Raw genomic sequence first — 20517 nt, forward strand, 5'->3', positions numbered from 1 at the left:
GCACTTCCAAGCTCTGTTAAAAATATAAATCAGCTGCATGTTTCATTTTGCTGTCCCTTACGGTGGGAGAACTGAAGGCAGAAAAAGGCAGAATTTCTATAGATGTATTATGAAGAGGGTGGAAAAAATAATGCAAGTCATAAATTTATTTTTTCCAACGGTTTGGTTATTGAACCGTCTCTCTGAGATGACACTGGATAGTTTCAAAACTGATTCATGAGTGTTATGTTGCTGACTGCCAGGAAAAACATAGCATCCCACTGGATCAACGGAACAGGCACCCTCATCAAAGAAAGACCAGGCACGAGGGATTAAGTCTTGCATGTCACTGGAAACCCACCTATGAAGTGAAAAGAAAACTGGAGGTTGTCAGGGGGCATATGCTCAAATTTTATGGTCTTCCAGGATTGAAATATCAGACTCCAACCTAAACCATGTAAAAGCACTGCAATTTTCAGCTAGAAAAGGCTGCCGGCTGATATGCAGCTGCTTAACTAGAGAAGACTGATTTTTGTCATAGGAGAGGTAGGAAATAGTTAAAGTAACTCTATGTGCTTCTTTTTTAAAAAATTAAATAATCTTTATCTTACAAAACAAGTTAAACATGTCTGAGTGATTAACAAGTAGGGAATCCAGGTTCAGGCTTTGTAAACCCTCTTCTGCTGCTGCCAGCTGCCAACCGGCTGGATAGGTTTGGGAGAGCAGAGCAGAAGTGCCTCCCCCGCTGCAGCAGAACCTGGCGACCAGGATGGTTCAGGAGCCTGATACGTGGTGTAACGCAGCTGGGAGAGAATTGCTGAAAGGCAATCTTATATTAATACTCCTGGATCAGTAATCTTAAACACAAGATGTCTTTGGATATCAAAAACTGTGAATTTAAGAAACTTAGCAGAACATTTTGGGGTTTGCTTGTTACAGCCTAGGTAGGACAGAAGAAAGATGTGAAATGTCAGAGTGGGACATCTCCCAGTCTGTTCCATCAAACCAGTGCTGGAGAACAGAAATTCCTGCTTAGATGGACTCTGGCCAATGCAGGATTCAAAAGTACGTTCAGTGTCTTCCCATCTCCGGGAAGATCTGTGGGGGAGGGAAAGGCTGTCCTGGGAAGTGGTGGCACCCAGTTACACATTGGCACCCACTACGGTGAGGCAGGCAGCCTGCCATGGGGCCAGGAAAGCCTGCAGTTTGGAAAACCAAGTAACTCCTCCAGTGAGCCACTGTGTTGCTACAGGGCATGGAAAGCCCTTCCAGCAAGCTGCTGGTACAGCAGGGTCCTTCCTCTCAGCCTCAAAGTGTGGTCAGTGAAATGATGGCAAAGATACATTTTAAAAGGTATGTATGCATTCTTAGGCACAGAAGTATACAAAAAAATGGCTATTTAAGGTGAAAAACAAATATCCTATGTGTGGCCTAGTACTTTTTTGTTTGTATGTGAAAACTGTTGTCAGCAGTGTGGAGGCTGGTCCATGCATGTGCTCTCACAGGAGATGGAGTGGTTCTCTGATTAGAAAAAATTAAGAAACCCCATCCTGTACTGTCCCTGGGAGATTTTCAGTTTGGATGTCTTCTCTCCCTGAAATCCCCTCTCCACGAAGGGAGATGGCAGTTTAAGTGCATGCTCTGAAGATTGCCAGCAGCATTTAGACTTATGCCCAGCACAAGGACCTAGACATATCTGTCTGAATGTCAAGTCAACAGTGGGGGAAAAAAATGAGGCGGGTCCCAGCATCCACCTGTTGTGCCCTGTTCCCTTCCCACTGAAGCACCAGTGGCCCAGGCTTCAGAGGAGCGGGATGCAGCAGTGGGAGGCGGTGTTGCATCACCCGCGTTGAAAGCCGCTCTCAGTTTTCCCTTCATAAATCAAGGGAAACCATTGCTCTTAAAAGCTATTCAGAGCAAGAGACTATATTCAACGGTCTTTATTTTACCAGTGAGAGCTTTCAGTTTTCCTGCCCTATTTGAAACGATGTGCTTCTTAATGCTTCAAAGTCTTTTAGAAAAGAAGAATGTGTGTATCAAGCTTCATAACACCTGCAGAATAAAGAGAGGTTGGGAATTGGCTTTTGCATATAGACTATGTTATCCAGTTCATGGGGAACTATTACTGACTGGCAGCTTCAGGGATGGAAATGTCTTTGCTCCTGCTCCTAATCGCATCAGTGCTGATGAATGGCAAGTTTGGTTTACAGTTGGGAAATCAATTAATCCAACTCCAGCCCTCTAGAAACAGGTAAATCAGTTGCCAGCGCTCCCTTGATAATCAGTGGGGAACACCCTGCGCTGTCAGACAGGGCTTCACTCACCACGGTAGCAGACCCTGTCCTGAGATGCCCACACAGCCACTGTCAGAGCAGCACTCAAAATCCGGAGTTATTCATCTCGGGAGTCTGCAGCCGAAGTTGCTGAACTCGGCGAACTCTCCGGAAGCATTTCCTGCGGTTCAACTAATTCCACTAATTTTTCGTTTATCGCTGATAATATCAAATGCTGCTTTAAGGACATCAGGGTCACACAGCTCACTGTGACACATTTGTTATATTTTGTTTTCCTGGAATTATTCAGCCTTTGTTTCTCCTGCAGTATTTGTCCTGTGTATCAGGACTGACACGTCAGATAGAGGAACCCCAGAGCCACAGTCAGGCATACTGTGCTTCGTGTTCTCCTTTGGGCTTTCAGGGCAAAGAATGGAGCTACCGAGATGAGAATCCAGCCTTTGACTCATTAGATATGAATAATTCACAAGTTATAGCTTTGTTTCTTGCAGTTTGGTTAATTTTTACTCGGTTGATTAAAAGTCACCCTTTGCAAAAATAAATCACTTTAATGACTTACTGCCAGACCACAAAATAGGATGTGTAATAATCCATCTAATCCTTTATTCAGCTGGAGGATAAAAAAATTGCAACAAAACTAAAAAACACCACAAAATGCTTTGGTGTTATGCTCCATCCATAGTGCTGTTTGCTGGGACTTGTTTACCTGCAGGCTCTAGAGCTGCAGTTCCAACTTTCTTGCTTAAACAAATTTCACTCCTTGGGAGCAGGCAAGTGCTGCTTCAAACGCTGCACAGAGATTCTGAGTTGTGCTCAGTTCAGTGATGCCGAGACGGTTAGTGGGTCTCCAAAACACCTCCTCCTGGTCTCTGGCCACCCGTGTGCACTCCTCGGTGCGGTTAGGCTACAGCTGGCTGGTACGGCTGAATTGCCTCTCTAAGTCAATGCTGTAGAGCCCCAGGCCAGTCGGGGGAGGCAGAAGCTAAGGCAGCAAACACAGACCATGAACCACTGGATGTGTTGCTGACAACCATTGCTGCATGTCCAGCTCTGTTGTAGCTGCTAGAAGTCAGGGTAGTGTTGACTCTAGGATGGACAGAGAAAAGAGATGAGAGTAGTGTAACCTATAACTAGGTAGACCTTATAAAAGGATCAGCTCTATGCTTGAATCCATGGCCCTATTATTTCTCTAGTTTTTCAAAGAAGTGTTTTGCACAGATGTGAAATCCCTGACTCCTAAATTCGTCCCTTATCCCAGTCACACAACTACAGTTGCTTTGTGACCTAGAAGCCCATCTGAATTTCATAACCAATAATTTTGTCATGTATTAGCATAATGGTTCACATAAATAGACTGAATATGAATGCAACCATCATCCGAGGTGGGGGTCAGTCTCTTCTCCCTAGTAACAAGCGATAGGACAAGAGGAAATGGCCTCAAGTTGCACCAGGGGAGGTTTAGGTTGGATATTAGGAAAAACTTCTTCACCGAAAGAGTAGTCAGGCACTCGACCGGGCTGCCCAGGGAGGTGGTTGAGTCCCCATCCCTGGAGGTATTTAAAAGACGCGTAGATGTGGTGCTTAGGGACATGGTTTAGTGGTGGACTTGGCAGTGCTAGGTTAACAGTTGGACTTGATGATCTTAAAGGTCTTTTCCAACCTAAACAGTTCTGTGATTTTACGATGAAAGCAGTGGGTCTGCAGTGATCATCCACCATTTTTTCTCAGCCTTTGCAAACTCTCTTTTTTTGAGAAAGGATCCTACTGTAATTAGCAGTGTACTGACATACTACAGTGTTTATTGTCCCAAAGAAGTCGCCATGCCAAAAAGATCTGCCCCATGTTTTTAGACAACAGTTTAGGGTAAATCAACAGCCAAGTACTTTCCAAGTACAGATGATACTGCTGTTTCCCCATTGAAAATTAAAATCTGAACAGTTTAAAAAGAGCTGAGGCACTTATACTGTTCACCTTCACAATTTTTTGTAAGATCACTAGTAATGCACGGTGTGGAAAGCGAGATTCTTATGCATCACTTCTCCTTCTGGTCCTGAGCATGTATTATTCTGCCTCCAGCCTTCATACACACATTTACACAGATTCATTGTAACGAACGTGCCTGTGTACCATTAAATTACCAGCTGAAGTACTGAAACGTGTGCTCCAGAGTGTCTGCCTGACACTGGTCTCTCATCCTTTCAGTATGTATGAAGGAGGCGACAAGAATAGTGCCAGATGGCAAAGGCAATGGAAATTATATGACGTACATATGTGATGCAATTTTCTGTTTTGTTTTTTTTTTTTACCTTGTGAATAAAGCATCTTGTGAAAAGAGGAATTAAATGCAGTATTTATAACACTCCTTCATAAACATCCCCAAATTCCAAGCAGAAGACAAAAGGCATGAATCATATCACAGCAGGCACTATAGCTGGGGAAGTGGCCTTTATGAAGATTGCTTCCGTAATTTGGGCTCCAGAATGAAAGAGAGCTGCTCTTAGAAGATCTGTAGGAAGTTGATAATGGCTTATTTAATTGTAGTATCACTAATAAAATCTGGGTTTTCATCAAGAACATTTCCTTAGCTAAAAATGCCATGATTCTTCAAGCCGTAGTTTGATCCTGTTCATTTTGTCTATAAATGATATAAAGCCAAAAAAGCAGATTGGGACATAATAGTTTCCTTTAAAAGGAAACTTTTAGACTGCGGCTGCAATCCACACCATACAAGAAGGTAAAACCCACAGTAAGTGACTTGGTAGGCAGAAATAAAACAATTACTCATAAAACAGATATCGTAAAGCAGGGAAAATTATTATCTATATCAGTTATAGAGGAAATCATAGAATACTACAATGATGAGACTATACTTTGCTCTTTATGACTTGACAGCTAAACATCTCCCGTCAATTGACAAGAACTGAAGGTAATCATCCTCTTGCATGATTCTCCAGCAGTTTTGGTGGCAGTTTAATGTTCTTAACCTAAAACACCATTTGGCCCCATTGAACCTGCATTATATTCCTTGTACCAGAAGAATATCATCACGTTCATATTATTCATGGGGAAATCCTGAAATAGAAAGGATGTGATCTAAAGCAATTTCTGACATCTGTGCTAAAAATTATAAGACCCTGTAGATTCCCAGCATTGATAGACACCAACTGTCAAATCAAAGGGATCTATACATATCAGCCACTTTCAGATGTATCTGACTTCAGGCATCCACAACAGAAAACAGTAGATATAAATATAACTGAATATTAAAATTCAAATATAAAGTATTAGCCTACCTGTTTTCCCCACTATTAAACAGCAAAAGTTTGGAAAAGATGACAGCAGATCTCAGATGATCCAGTGATGCCAGCTTTGATTTGTACCTAGATTTTTCTTTCTGAAAGCTGATAGGGATTTTTTGGGAAGCAAATTGTTAGGGGCATTAGTGAGCTGTACATATGGCTGTACCCAGAGAGCTGCTGAATATGTTCACTGGTACACCTACAACAGAAGAGCACAGGCCAGTGGCTCCTGTAAATCACAGGGAGAGGTAGGGCAGGGATGGCCAACTAATACCCAGTGACTAGATGCTGATAGCACTATGATTATTGCTGGCTTTGTGCCTTGTTTCGTGTGCCCTGCATGGCCGAGTCTGGAGTTTCCTTACCTTTGTATCCTTCATCCCCACTGCAGAGACTGCAGCTAGATCCAGAAGATGCACAGGGGGCACAAAAGTTGTGTGGATCAGAAGGTGAAGAAACTCTTCTTCCTGCACACAGACATTTTGGCACAACCCATCTCAACCTGCTTAAGGTGCTCAGCAGCTGGGCATCACTTCATAGCATTTACCACAGGAGAAGTGCTGAAGGTCAGGGCAGAGGGACAGGCAGAGCCCAGTGAGGAATCCTGCACAGGACCACTGCCTTGGTGGCTAAGCATCAGGAAAGCCAGAAGGGAGAGGATACAATGAGATGCTAATGGGAATATATTGCTTCCAGCTTGTTAGGACTGCAGTCCAAGTTGTGTGAAGATAAGGCTGGAGCATTCCTTTGCACTCTCCGTCAAACCAAAGAACTACAAATGATAGCTGACAACAGCTTTAAGGAAAAAAATGGATAAAAGCAGTACTTTCTCAAACAAAGCTTCAAAGAATGAAAAGGCAAAAAATTCTCAGAGCTGTCTACTTGCAAGCAGTATCAGGCTGCCTGCAGATGACTCCAGACAATAATAATAGCCTCAAGGGGACAGGCAAGATAGGATATTATGGTAGCTGCAAAATCAAATATTGCCAGCTACCACCACTCCAGTCCCACATGGGGCATGGCTGAAACGATAACCAGTGCTCCCTAATAGCCATTTTACAGGTTGTGTGATGTTGCATGGCATTCTGGAAAGTTCATCAGCATGAAAACCAGGGTGGCAGAGAGGAAGATTTATTGTGCAGAAATGTACAACGCAGTCATGGCTGAAAGCTATGCGTTGTTATTGCTTTTATGCAAATTGGAGCAAATTTGATCACGTGCAACATTGTACACATTTTCATCAGCAGGGAAAAAAATCTATAGTCAGTATTTTGGGAAATGAGAAATTCAAAATACAATCAGAAAATAAAGATTGTCTGTCAGTTTCTGCTAGCAGAAGGAATTGTTGGTGTTCAGGAAAAAAAGAGCTTTGGGGAGTAATTATTACCTTGATTTCAGATTTGCTGTCTACCTGGGGGACTCAGACACTGAGACAGGCTTGCTCTGATAATGCCAGCAGTGTCACAACACTCTGAGGATGACAGCTTATTTTCTCATGACTTCTTAAAATACAGAGGACCATCTAACTGATACCATCTCATAAGAGTCAGCGATGAGGAAACTGAAGCCATTAATACGACAATACTGCAGCTGCATCCATCAGATGTGTTCCCGAGGGACGTTAAAGCATCCGTTACTTTTCACCTTTCTGAAGTACCTGCAATCATTTCCTACCTGCAACCTCATCATCCTGTTGAGAGCTTATATTTCTACAGCACGTCCATTATTGAAGGGGAATGCATAATATATCATCAACAAGCAAACAGCCACTCACTTTGTCTTCCTAAATTCATTTATCACTACAGAAGACATTTACTTATTGTAATAGCTATACTTGTGTCCTAATCTACATCCATTGCATTCCTTCCATTATGTGCACTGATGATACGGTTGTTGCACAGGTATTAGTGGTCACAGCCATGAAATATCAGTCTTTTTCTGGCATAAAACCAATACAACTACAAATCCCACCTTGCTCACATTTTTTTCCATTGCAAATTCATCTTTGAAGAGAGTTTTCATTGCATTTTAACAATTTTTTCCCATATGTTGCTCAAAAATAATATTACTATTCAACAGCCTGGTGATTTTTCATCATTCAGTAGAGGTTTGATGTGGGTTTTTTGCTGCCTGGAGATGTTAGGGGATAGCTGGGGTTTAGCTGCTGCAGAAGCAGGAGTGGTAACCCCGGCTCAGTACCTGGTGCTCTGTGCCTGTGCTAACAAGGTGAGTGGGGCCGTGGTGTGAAATGCTCTAATTTCAACATGATTTTCTTTGCTTTACTGTTCTTATACCTGCTTTAACTGGGGAGAGAAAAATTTGACTTCCACAGCAAGTGACTATCTCCCTCTTGCCCCCCCTAAACTGTTAGTAAGTGGCATATATGTGCTTTAAACTCCTAATTACAAATACGAAGTGGTACTCAAATATTAGGCAAAATATGTCTTACAGCATTTTTTTTTTCTGAAAGAAATCTTCACATAACATTTAGGTAAATGAGGTAGTTTACAGCCAGTGTTTTTCAGCAGACTGAATCTTTAATGTCCCATAAAAAGGCGGAACAATTAAAATTTAAGAATTATTTTATAGTATTGCTATAAGGTTTAATAAAAGGACATCATTTTTGGTGAGGAGAGGAGAGGAGAGGAGAGGAGAGGAGAGGAGAGGAGAGGAGAGGAGAGGAGAGGAGAGGAGAGGAGAGGAGAGGAGAGGAGAGGAGAGGAGAGGAGAGGAGAGGAGAGGAGAGGAGAGGAGAGGAGAGGAGAGGAGAGGAGAGGAGAGGAGAGGAGAGGAGAGGAGAGGAGAGGAAAACTTCCTCCCTGCTTCCCCTCCAAACATGATCTGGCAGCTGGTGCTGCCTCTCCTTCCAGCTGCTACCTTCTCTGTTAGGGACTGGAGAAAGACTTGTTCATCCTTAAGAGATGAAATGTATAAGTGACACCCCACAAGCTCCATTTTCAAGATAGCCCATTTCTTGTCCCCATCCATGTGCATCCACTCTTGGTTTGTATTCATTCATTCATTCATTTATTTTCATGCAGTATCTTCTATATGAATTCAGCTTGCTTCACCGTACAGGACCATAGCAGAGCAGCAGGTGAGCTGCTGCACTATCATCCCCTCTCCTCTTCTGCCCCAATTTATTCCCTGGCTCTGGGCCACGCTTTACTGGTGAGCTGCTTCTTACCAAAATCAGATTTCCTTCGCTAGACCCCTGCCAGGCAGGACTCAGCTACAGAAGCAAATAGGATCAGCACCTACCTTGTCGGTGAGCAGAGATGCCGGGAGGGCAGGTCTCCCCAGGACTGTGGGCTTTTGCCCACCTGCATGGGGTTCCACTAGTCTAGCCCCTGCGGTTGGCAAGCGGTGACACTGGGGCTGTGCCTTCCTTCTGTTTTTCCCATGGAAGAATGGTTTTTCACTGTGGTTAGAGCCCATTGCAACCTTTCAACAAAACAAGAATCAACAAAGTGCATGTGGCCTTGCTTTGTGTCCCTGGAATACCCCACCAGTAACTTAGAGCATGTAGCTTGAAAGAAACAGCAGCAGAGGAACCTCTGTCTCCAAGGCTTCCCCTTCACTTTGCTGGAGTTGTCTTCGGTGTTCTGACCCTCCCCACATACTCTTAAAACCCGCTTCTTTCAACAAATCTGGCCACTGAAATGGATGTAATCAAACAAGACTTTTTGGAACTTTGTTTTCCTGTATGGTAGAGAGTGTGATTCTTTAATTTTCAATTTTTGTTACAAATTTCCACCATTTACTATAGGATTTCACACGATGTGATTCTGAAATTGGGATGAACTTTCTACTAGCTTAGAAACAAAATCCACTCTTGAAATGCTGAGAATAGTATTATTCTCTCTTTCATACAGTGTTCCCCAGACCCTGTAAGTACACCCATTTCCTTCAGTTGTGCTCATTAAAAAGGTAATTAGTATAATGGGTTTGTAAGAGTCCAAGGTGTTTTCACAAAAAAACTATAAAATATTTTATGCTGAGCTCAGCATGAATGAGCTGTGAAATTGTATTGGACTTAGGCTGAAGAATTGCACTAGGATGGAAAATTAAATCAGTCTTTAATCAGTAATTTCAGGATGTTTACTTATTAAAAAAGTGTATTTTGCTCCTCTCAATTAAAGTAGGCTTGAGGCTACATTCATTTTAGCAGCTTTTCAAAGACAGGTAAATAATACCAATCTTACTAAGAATGAAGAATGAAATGTAGTTCAAAGTAGTTAAAATACTGGTACCAAATTTTCTTCAGAAAGTGCAGAATACTCATGTGCTGATTACAGCTGCAATTAATAGTGTTGGCCTAATGGGCATGCATTAACAAATGTGATTTATATGTACCAGGTCCAAATGCCCCCTTTTCTTTATGGTGTCCCCATGAGCTTTAGGAGGCTGTGACATGGCAACAGAATATTCTGTTTCTCACAGTAAATAAAAATATTTCAAAGATTTCAGGCTGGACCTTGATTGTAACATTATAAACACGCGTGTACTGTTTTCTCCCCAGAGCCTTTCTGGGCAGACCAAGTATGAAGATGAAGTTAATCTCACCTCACCTCAACCATCTTGAATTGAGGCATCCAGTCTACACCGCATGCCCAGGTAACAATATGGAAAGAAGAGAGAGGGGAACCTCCAGAAACGAATTCAGCCCCACCTCAACCACCTTTCACCACTCTTCGTCCAGCTTTGACAAGCAGCATATATAGTGCATTACCTGTGCTTCAATCAGGACCCAAAGAAATGACAAGTGCAAACAACATTGCAATAGCAATCATGTCAGGACTCCTGCAAACATGAGTTGAATTTGCTTACAGCAATAAGGAACAACTTCCAGAGAGGACCTCGGTGTAACAGCCACCAAAGGTACAGCTTAATGAACAGTTCCCGTATCTTTAACCACAAATCTGTCGCTTGCTGTCACACCATGAAAAAAAGTAGTCTCTAACTGAGTTGAATTCTTATTTCAGTTTACTGGGTGGCCAGAAAAACAATTGCAAAGGGCAAGTGATAGCAGGAGCAACCAGTCAAAGAGCAAGGAAAACTGAGACCTGGCTCAGTTTAGCACAGACAGCAAAAAGCTGTGGGTCTTATTCACACGGGAAAGCAGTAGAGGTGCCTCTCTGTGCGCAGCCAACTGTGCTTTTGGTTCCTCATGAGCTGTGGAGGGGGAATCATGATGGCAACAGCTCATTGCTGTGAGCTGGATCCCTGCTCCAGGAGTCCTGGAGAGGGGAGGCAGCGCGTGCGGGCTGGGTCACCTTGAGCTCAGCTTCATGGCTCTGCCGCTGCTAGTCCCTGAGTTATGGACTGCCAGATCACAGCACAGGACAAACTTGTTCCAGATATAATGCTGTAGGCATTATAATTACACTTAAGTCAAGTTAACTCAGAATAGGGTTTTCTTAGATTCACGTTTTCCTACTGGCTTTACACAGTAAAGGAAGATAGCCTGTGGCTGTCATGTAGGCAAAGCATTGCAGTGGTTTGGTCAGACAGTATCTGATGGGCAATAAATCTTATCAGTGTAAAGTAGCATTAGTGGTTTGGATACGGGATGAGGCACGCTAAAATTGGATTTCCTGTTTTATTAACCCAAGGCCTTACGACAATAACAGTGCCAGTCAGAAACGTTACTCCTGATTATACATTAAAGAGAAACAGCTGAGCATGAGAGATGAGATATCGTAACTTAATCTCTCCTTGATTTGCATAGTAAATCAATAAAGATCTTATAAATAATTATATTCATTGTTGATATCTTTTGAACGTGCCGAAAAGTCAGGCCAAAGAAACACAACACCCTGTCAACCTCACACTAACCCAAGCTTACACATGGGTTGTAGATGTGAGCAAGGTTGGTACCTCCTGCAAAGGCAGAGCTCTCCTGGAGCCCCAGAGGAGCGTTTGGCCCTTGAGAAACACAGGGCCGGGCAAAAAACAGGGGGCTCTCTGGCAATTCTTATACAACCTTTTAAAGACTAAACAAAAGCCAGTCAGGAAATACGCAATAGAAAAGACAAACTTCAAGCTGTGATATTTCTGAATGAGTGTGTCTCCATTTATCTCTTAAAGCATTTTCAGGTTTTTTATAAAACAACAGTACTGTATCTAGTGATGTGATAGTCCAATCCTCAGAAAGTCTTAAAACAAGAGAAGAGGGGGAAAAAGAGGATATTTCAAGTACTTGCTGTCTCACATGGCTGGCTTTTTCTGAGGTGAACATTATTTACACTTGAATACAGTATGTGAGATTGTAAATCGATTTCATGATTCTCTTTGAACCACTGAAGACATTTAGTAACGTCTTCACTAACACCTTTTTGTTTTAAAAATAACAGAAATGTTCAGTTTTGAAAGAGGAACTTTTCCTGCATTGTCCTGGTGAACACGTACAAGTTTGGGCTCAAAATGCCATTCTTGTAAAGGAGTTTTTCTCAACATAGAATTACAGGAGTTTATTCAAGTTTAAAAAGAAAAAGTATAACCACTTCAACACAGAGACTGAATTGCCAATGTTGAAATGTGTGCAGATGGAGCAGGACAGGCAGAAAGTGAAACCAGTGAAAAACAAAAGTGAAGCTAAAGTCACCACGAGGCCTCAGCCAAAAAGAAGTGCTCAGAGTAGAAGGGACGTAGGAAGCTGGGCAGAAGATGCACCAAAGGAAGGCATGGGGTAGGAGGGAGCTTAGAGTGGCAAGGAAGAAAACCATCACAACATAGTCAACAAGAATGAGAAAGTAAGCAGCAGAGAACAGCCAACTGGAAGGAAAGAAAAGCAACAAAGACCTTCAAGAGCCTTTTTTCTGTTTGCCAAATTAATTTTGCAATCAAGTCCTTAAGTGCTTTACCAGCCACGGGCATGCTGTGCAAAAACAGTCAGGGGGAGCAGACAGAACAGTTACGAACAGGAGGTTTGGTGTCTGTAAGGCACGCTGTCACTGTCAACTCTGTTTTGCAAAACCACTTGATAACTGGTTTTCAGTTTCCCCACCACAAACCTCATTTTAAAAATACACAGAAGGCAAAACTTGCTGCTCACATCAAGGCAAGCTTAACGTTCAGCAAGTTCTGATTAAGTTCAGAAAGTCACTTGCAAAGCAACCTGGAAAATACTTGTACCTTCTCATAGAAAAAAACAACATACCCAGGCCCATGTGGAGAACTAAAAGTTTCTCCGGGATTTTCTGCAATGTCATGCAACTTCTTGCCAGCCATCTGAAAAAAAGGAAAAAAAAAAAATCGAAAAAAAGGAAAAGAAGAATATAGCTCTAGACCAATTCAGATAATGCACTGTTGTACTTTATTGCAACAAATTCCCCAAACAATTTTAACAGTTGCCAAGTTTATACATATATAATGGAAGATTTCCCATTCATATCCTACACCAGCCTGAAAGCCTCATCCTGTGAGTTGACAACCATCTGCAACTGTGCCTAAAATCACATCTGTTTCATAGCCCTCAGATGCAAACTGCTGGAGGCTGAGAGAGGTTACCAGTTACGCTGGTCCCATGTTTGCATCCTTCCCTACATCTGCTGTTGGCCTCAATCAAGGATAGGAGGCTTGGTGGCCCTTCATGGCCGCTCATGCTAGCAAGCTTACAGCCAAACCACTGAACTGCACAGGCCTTCTGGCCTTTTCCAGAGGCAACTGGCACCTCTGGTATCATCACTTTTCACTCCCTGGAGATGGGTAAGAGCATGTGTCTTGTTTGTGAAAATAAAAATAGCCCCTAGAATGAAATAAAAAGAAAGGGTATGAAATAACAAGATGGTTTACTGAGCAGGAGGTGATGCACCTTAAAGGAGAAATTTCCCATCTGAGCTATCGCCTACCTTAGCTGTGTGCTACAATATAGCGACCTACTTGGTCACCCTGCCCCATGACAGATCCAAGCCAGGCACACTCCTGTCATTGAGAAAGAAATTCTGACACAAAGCTTGGGCTGTGTGAAAGGGAAAGAGTGGGTTGCACAGCCAAACTGAGGCTGGTTAGATACTACAGCAGCCTGATAACACGTTTATACAGCTGAACAATTCAGGGCACCACTCCTGTAAGCAACTGTGCACGTTACAACCCAAAGTAAGCATCTTCATGCAACCTTATTTGAGTATCTTCTCCTCTTCATTAATTCATACAGCCTTTGCCTCATACATCCCATGTTATGCTCCCAGTTTTTGTGAAATCTTCTCAAAATGCTACCTCTGTTCTTCTATCAGCACTGAAGTCCTACTAAAACAAGTATAGCCATATTGAGTAGACAAAAGCCCATCTAGTTCAAATTCCCCTCTCTGACAGTGGCAAGTAACAGATGCTCAGGAACCAGGATACAGAACAAGCAAATGTGCTGACTGTTCTCAGTATACATTCCCTGCTTCCAGGAATCAGCGGTTCAGCAACTTTTTGAATCAGGAACTGCATCTGTCATGGTTAGGTTGTCAGGTTAAATAGGTTCCCAAAGGATCTGTTTAAGGTGCTTAAACTGAAGCTACACGCTTACCATTAAATTGGATAAACTGAATGCCTCTCCTTTATAAGTGGCCCAATTTCCAAAGGAATGGAGCTGCTCTAGTATTTACTTTCCCTGTGGGAGCAGTAAATAGCATTCAGCACTATTCTAAAAGAAATTCACTTATTACGATGCCTAAAGCTGGATTCAAGTGCCATATTATTCTCAACAATATTACCCCTTCTTCCTGTATAAGAAATCTTGCAAGGAACTTGTCTGAAAACAGTACACGACAAATCTGCTTCAGGTATTGTGATAATCTGAAGAACCCAGGGAATTTCCTGCTGCTGTTCAATGATACCTAGGAGACCATCGGGAAACCTACTGTCCCCACAACTATTTAAAAAAAAAAACCAGTGTAATTGGGGTAAAAACCAAGAAATGTTTATGAGCACAAAACCACAGCAGAATCGTGCTGAGGAAGGAGATATTTTGGTTAAAGAAGTAACAGGGCACACTGAACACCACTTTGCAGATCTTTCTGAACAGATCTTGACAGATGTTTGGAAAATTGAGGGAAATGTTGTATTTTGGTATTTTCTGATGGATAGGAATGAGGACTGATAATTGTGTCCCCCACTGCTTTGCATGTCAAGAACAGTTTTGGTGATCAGTTGGTGAGGAAAAATGTCATTAGCACCTAAACCAAAGCAAGTTAGGGTGGAGTCCTGCTTCCACTGAAACCTTTCACAGGTTCCCTCTGAGACACCAGTTGTTTTTTCCCCTGAGAATCCAAGCCAGCTTGGGGTACTGGCATGGTCTCACTCACCCTAATTCAAATGCCTCCAAGCGACGGAGCCTTCCTCGCTTGTCTCTGAGTCCTTGCAGGGCTGCTCAGCCTCAGGCCTGATGCACGGTCCCCTGGAAGAACAGCAGCAAATCTCCTACTGGCTTTGAAAGACCAAAACAACTTGTCATCTGTCACCACCAGGAAGCCCTCCTGATGGTACTCAGCTAAATACTTGTATCCTGAACACACTGCGTTCTGCTTACTGGTCTTGGTGAAGCTACCCAAAATGCTGCTGCCTCTCTTGAGGGTGACGGCAGATGATAAGTCCTTATCTCTGAAAAGGGAATGCAGCTGGCCAGTCCCACCGGCTTTACTAGAAATGAAAAGCACTTTTCTTTAGTAAACTGGAAAAGCACTTTGCCTTAGCAAAATTTTAAGAGTAGATAAAATTTAACAGCCTCCTGCAACAGAAGAGCATGTGACTCAGATGCAGCCACTCCAGCCCTGCCTCAGCTGCTTACTTTCAGTTCCTCATTTCTCAACTTAAGGAATTGTTTACATTAATTAAAAAAAAAAAAAAAAGGGAAAGAAACCCACTGTTCCAGATTAAAAGATTCTTCTATGCCTTTGTCCACTTCTGCAAATGGGTGAAGTGGAATACAGACCAAAGAGAGAAGCCCTTTGCTGAGTCATGGTAACTAGGAATATCTCCGTCCCACTGCTGATCATCCCCACCCAATAAACAGCTTCGCAGGGAGGGGACAGAGAGTGGCAGGCAGGACAGCATCACCATTAGTAATTTTTCAAAGCAGTTTTGCAAAGGAAGACTAAGGTGCTAAATTGGAGCTGTAAAATGGCTCAGTAGAAATTCTGTGTTAAGCAATGCTGTCAGACTCACACAACTTACATCACCTATCTACAGTGAAGGACTATCATATGTCCAATACATAAATGTACTTGAAAGCAGAACAGGAAGAAAAAAAAAATTTAAAAAAGCCACAAACAAAAGCAAGCAGCTGCATAAAATAAATTTCAAATCCTCAAGAAAGCCAGCCACGGCAAGTCTAGTAGCTCCTTGTAGCTTTGTTTTGGACCGGATGAAACCGGAGTCCGCTGTCCGCATACACAGCACCTGAACCCAGCGTGAAGGGAGTTGCAAAATTCTCTTCCACCACGTCATCTAAACAGGAAAGCCACCAGGGTGAAGGGCGTTCAATGGAAATATCTAAATCTGAGATATGAAATAATCAGAGATGAGCACTGAGGACTTGCAAATACATGAGTATGAGAGGGAAACACTGAAAAGCAAAAATATTGAATAAACCACATCATTTGGAAATGGCTGCTGTTAAGTGGTGTGCATGATGAGAGCCCAGCAAGAACGTTGGTTCTGTTAAGATTATCTAATTCAGAGAAAATAAATATATGCTGATGCCTTACACATGTCTGGAGACTCAAACAAGCACAAATTTTCAACACAGCACTTAAGAACAGTAATAAGTACCATATGGTATGGAAACTACAGTCAGCGGTAGTGCTCGTGCTGTGACAGAGGTGTTCAGAACAACACCCCATTTTCAGCAATACTGGGTTGGTGGGATATCCTTGCCCATACCTTTCAAGCACCTTCTTCCACACCAGATGAACTCAGTCACATTGTTTCAGATATTCTGGATCGCAAAAAGACAAAAATGTTATTATTTATGATTATCTGTGGCTTTCAGTTACCCCATGGGGCCAGAGGAGACTCAGAGCAAACGCTACACAGTGCGGATGGAGCCAGTCAGAGGAGCGAGCGGTGAAGGTGTGAGCCTCTCTGCACTATGTGGGCTGCAAGTCAGCAACCACATGCTGGGGCAGACGCCTTTAGCTGTGTAAATAGTCAAAGATCAGAGATGCCATTTTAGGCCCTGAAAATCAGTGATGGTCTGCACTGAATCAAAATTAGTGATATGAACCCTGCACAGGTTTTCTCAGGGTTGGATGACGATAACAGTCTTTCCTCGTCTGTTTTTACAAAAGAGAGATACTTCAAAATTGTGGTTGGATTTGTTGCACAAATTTTCCTTATCACGTTTTCTTTCAGTCTCGTATTTAAATCTTCATTACTTCTCTCTGTTGCCAGAGCTTGCATTCAAGCTTCAGCAACCAACTCAGTTACAGTGAAAACAAAACAAACAGTTACACAACCCCGGCATGCCTCTGCAGAATTGCACCGCTTATTCTCTTCTCCTTTCCCCCACCAGTACTATTTGGAGAACTTCCTCCGTGTATCTCTGCTTGCCATGCTCGTGGGCAAGGTGCAGAGTACGCAAGGTTTCTGCAGAACTGCATTTTGTATCAAATCGACTCTGCAGAAAGTGTGCTTCGCTCTTCCCTCTTTAGTTTTCTTTTTTTAATTGACAGCCTTGAAAACATGAGTTGAATATAAGTAGATAACAGTAATTCTTAATGTCACTCTGTAATCCACAAATGACTTGTAGAGGGCTAAGGTTCTCCATGATATCAGTAGATTGGTGACGTGGAAAATTAAAGTCACCTCAATTTTAAAAAGTAAAGTACTTAACTTCTCAGAAGGCAATTAAAATCACATTTTACATGGGAATACTATTTATTAAAGCACTACTAATCTTTTCGGCAAAGAAATGTGACTATACAGATCTCCAAAATGTCTCCAACTTCATCTTCATCAAAACAATTTGCTAGAAAAATGTTTATAGTATTAATGATTTGTGTACATATATATATAAAAAATAAAAAATTGCACTTTTTTTTCAGCAATAAAGTTGTCTGAGAATGCAATCGTAGCAATCATTGACTGCCAAGATCTTGCCATGTAAGTCATGCATAATTCCTTGAAGTGCAGGAGGCGTTGTTTGAAGATTTCTATCACTGAAGGTAACATGATGTCTTTGCCCTTTGACCAGTGCTGGTGGGATCTCTCAGAAGTCTCCTAATGTTCTGAACTTTGAACTTCATTACATGTCTTCTTTTTTCCATGCCCTGACACACAAGCAACATACCTTCAAAGATCAGTAATCTGTTTGGTTTTTAAGATTTTTTGATTGGAAGCTTAGCAAGTGCTCCCTGAAAGCCTGACCTCTACAATGAATACACGCGCTCCTTCAATTCTTCACACACTGAGGGCATCAGTAAACAAACAATACAAACTGCAAAGCTGCAGCCACCACACGCCTGTGACTGTCGTGAAGTCTGTTCACTGGCGTGTCACTCAAATTGGGGCCAACGTGAATATTGGTGATAGGGGAGAGAGGAGGCCAGTTTGCCGTGTATTCTGTTATTTGGAAATGCTTGGCTTTGAAGGATAAGCATCACCTGGCTAAATCTGATCTTAGAGGTTCAATCACATCTATTGCTTTTAGCTCCGTTTGCAGGGCGGGACTGGGAACAAGGGAGGGCCAAGCCTGTTCCAGTGCACCTGCGTGAGAGGCATATGTGAGAGGCACCTGTCGGCACTAGAAGATACTCATGAGAAGGCTTCAAACTGTTGGACAAAGATAATCAGGTGCTTAGAGGTGCCCAGCTCACACTGCAGCCTTGCCTCCAGCATTGGCGAGGCCACGACTTTGCTGGAGCCACGTGGCTCTGCCAACCCAAGCCCAAACTCAAACTCAGTTACTGGAGGTAGGAAGGACAGAAGCAGAGCAGCTCTGTAGGTAAAATGAGCTTTGCCCATCAACCTGGCCTGTACTCAGACACTTGTGTTCATGGTTGGTTGACAGCCAGCTGAACATGAGCCAGCAGTGTGCTCAGGTGGCCAAGAGGGCCAATGGCATCCTGGCTTGTATCAGGAATAGTGTGGCCAGCAGGACCAGGGAGGTGATAGTGCCCCTATATTCGGCACTGGTGAGGCCACACCTCGAATATTGCGCTGAAGTGTGCCCAAAGAAGGGCAACGAAGCTGGTGAAGGGTCTGGAGCACAAGTCTGATAAGGAGTGGCTGAGGGAGCTGGGTTAGTTTAGTTTGGAGAAGAGGAGGCTGAGGGGAGACCTTATCGCTCTCTACAACTACCTGAAAGGAGGCTGTAGCGAGGTGGGGGTCAGTCCCTTCTCCCTAGTAACAAGCGACAGGACGAGAAGAAATGGCATCAAGTTGCACCAGGGCATATTTAGGTTGGATATTAGGAAAAACTTCTTCACTGAAAGAGTAGTCAGGCACTGGACCAGGCTGCTGAGAGAAGTGGTTGAGTTTCCATCCCTGGAGGTATTTAAAAGACGGGTAGATGTGGTGCTTGAGGACATGGTTTAGGGGTGGACTTGGCAGTGTTAGGTTAACGGTTGGACTCAATGATCCTATGGGTCTTTTCCAACCTTAACAATTCTATGATTCTATGAGCAACATGCTCTTCAGCACAGATGGACCTAGCAAGAGACTTAATGGGGCTCTGGACAATATCTTTCTGTGGAAGAACAGAAAGTTCCTACAGGCTTAAAATCCCTCTTCACCACATCCAGATAAATGTTAACAGCTGGCTGAGTGACCTGAACAGCCCTCTCCTCTAGCAGGCCATTTGCATGTAACCCCCACATGATCGTTTTTGCTTTACCTTGTGACAAACAAAATACTGTCACAGGATGAATCAGACTTTGGACCTGGATAGGCCGAGGAGAAGGACAATACTCTCTACAGTTGATCTCAGGCCAGAGTCACACTTTTTTTGAATCAGTGTCTGTCTGTGTCTGTGTGTCTCTGTCAGCAGGCCTATATGCCAGACCAAACAAGCTCACCATCTGAAGCAAAAGATCAAGGCCACTGAGCTTGTACATTGGGTTGATCCTATGCTGAGACACATGACAGGCCAGTGTTGTCCCTAAATTTGGGACTGAATGACATGTCACATGCCAGTGAAACAAATTAAAGCGTTATTCGAGATCATATGACCCATGTTACAGTTAATCTGGCTTCAAATCAGTTTACAAAGTAACTGAATATTCATGAAGCTATTAAACTGCACTTCTTGTTTTAAGAGAAAAGCTACATCAGGGAACCTTTGAAGTTTTGATGTGCTTGTAGCAAATAGGACTTTTTGCAATATTTGTCATTGAAAAGCAGTACTGAAGAATGAAAGGAGGTCCTTTGGGCTTCTACTCCCCAACTATGTTGTCTCTCCTTGTTGTACCACACCTGTAAGGAGGCCAGAATCATCTCAGTGTCTTAAAATGACAGTGCACCAACAAGAACAAAGAGAGCAGGGGTACTGTGGTGTCTGTCCCAAAGCACCCCGCCTCAAAGCAGAGAGAAACCAGCCTCCATAACCCAACCAGCAGCCACCATCTGTGAGCAGACACGGCTTCTGTAGTTTGTACAAGAAAACACACCCTGAAGTTTTATAGCTCCGATGCCAGGGCGTGCTCCCTCCGTTGTGTACATCATGGCGGGCAGAGGCCGTATCTAAACAGCACAACCGCAGATCTGCACCAGCACAACCTTTCTTGTAGAGCCAAAGCATGAGCCGCAGCAGCTGTGCCGACGCAGACACGGCCCACGGCGCCTTTGCCCTGACACTCGGCACCAGCTGTGTCAGACTCGGGGAGAATGGGATGTATTAACTGGAGACCAGCCATTAGCTAACGAACATTGCTTTTACCCACCCTGGCAAGCCCAGGGAGCGTGTGGAAGGGGAGCAGTTACAATAAAACCTCTCAATCACTTCAGTTGGGAGCGGA

At 43.1% G+C, this 20517-nt stretch overlaps 1 protein-coding gene across 19 annotated transcripts in view; it reads right to left on the reverse strand.

Annotated features, from left to right (window-relative positions):
• Positions 1–15086, reverse strand: part of MTUS2 (microtubule associated scaffold protein 2) — a 347620-nt gene extending 332534 nt beyond the window's left edge. Inside the window, exons 1-5 of one of the 19 annotated variants that reach the window (XR_015704929.1) lie at positions 14869–15086; positions 12735–12805; positions 8834–9016; positions 5567–5667; positions 2848–4779 (exon numbers count right to left, since the gene is read on the reverse strand). The gene's annotated coding sequence lies outside the window, so the exon portion shown is untranslated. Of the gene's footprint in view, positions 1–2847; positions 9017–12734; positions 12806–14868 lie in introns of those variants that run through there. The other 18 variants (XR_015704928.1, XR_015704925.1, XR_015704921.1 and 15 more) reach the window with 18 other exon arrangements.
• Between the last annotated feature and the right edge of the window lie 5431 nt (positions 15087–20517).

Source organism: Nipponia nippon, unplaced genomic scaffold, assembly GCF_047370975.1.
Source record: "Nipponia nippon isolate SJK-2023a ecotype South Korea unplaced genomic scaffold, ASM4737097v1 scaffold_2, whole genome shotgun sequence".
NCBI lineage: Eukaryota > Metazoa > Chordata > Aves > Pelecaniformes > Threskiornithidae > Nipponia > Nipponia nippon.